We start from the raw sequence: 934 nt of genomic DNA on the forward strand, positions 1-934 counted from the left end.
GACTGAATTTCTCCTTTTCATTGAGTACCTAGCGAAGTACCCCTCCTTGAGTAATTACTACTTCTGAGGTTTTGTTAGCTAGGAAACATATAACTTGGATCTTACCTACTCCATTCTCTAAATTTGAATTTCTATTCGCATACACAATTAACGCTAGTTGCAAACCGTGAACTATGAAATAACGTTTGTGAGCTTTCGATATAGAAAAAATTTACAACCTTCTACGTCAATAAACCACTATTGTTCCTGAAAGTTGTTTTCTACACCTTCTATGGACTGCTCGAAGCTTACTAACTTCCTACTGCTTGATCCTGAGTTCAAATTCCGCCGAAGTCGACTTTACTTTTCATCCTTTCGGGGCCGCTAAAATGAATACCAATTGAATATTCGGATTGATGTAATTGATTAACCCCCTCCCCTTGTGGCAAAATCGAAACCGTTATTATTATTAAGGCAGCAAGCTGACAGAGTCGTTAGAACGCCGAACGAAATGCTTAGCGGTATTTCGTCTGTGTGACACCGGTTGAAATGCTTAGCGGTGTAACGGCTCCGTGAGTTTGGATTTATTAGTAATTATTTGGGTGCCTTTGTATAGTAAGTGCAAGTTTCTATTGACTGTTTTTGTGTTATTTCCTGTCTTCTTTCGAAAACTATCGTGTGTTTTCCCTTGTGGGGGAAACATTTATTGCTGGCAAGATGCCGAATACTGTATCTTCGTTTGGCGAAGAGTCAACCGATGGAAAAAATATTGAAAGTTTATTGTTTGGAGATGTTTCAGATTCTTCTGAAGGTGAATCGCCAAAACCAACGAATTCTACTGTGAAAAGCCTTCAAACAGAAGGAAAACAAAAAATAAGTTTTGCGTCGGCGGCTGGAGGTGGAACACGCCAGCTGTCGACGAATAAAAAGGACTTACTAATGTACAAAGACATGA

Source organism: Octopus bimaculoides, chromosome 11 (genome assembly GCF_001194135.2).
Source record: "Octopus bimaculoides isolate UCB-OBI-ISO-001 chromosome 11, ASM119413v2, whole genome shotgun sequence".
Taxonomy (NCBI): Eukaryota; Metazoa; Mollusca; class Cephalopoda; order Octopoda; family Octopodidae; genus Octopus; species Octopus bimaculoides.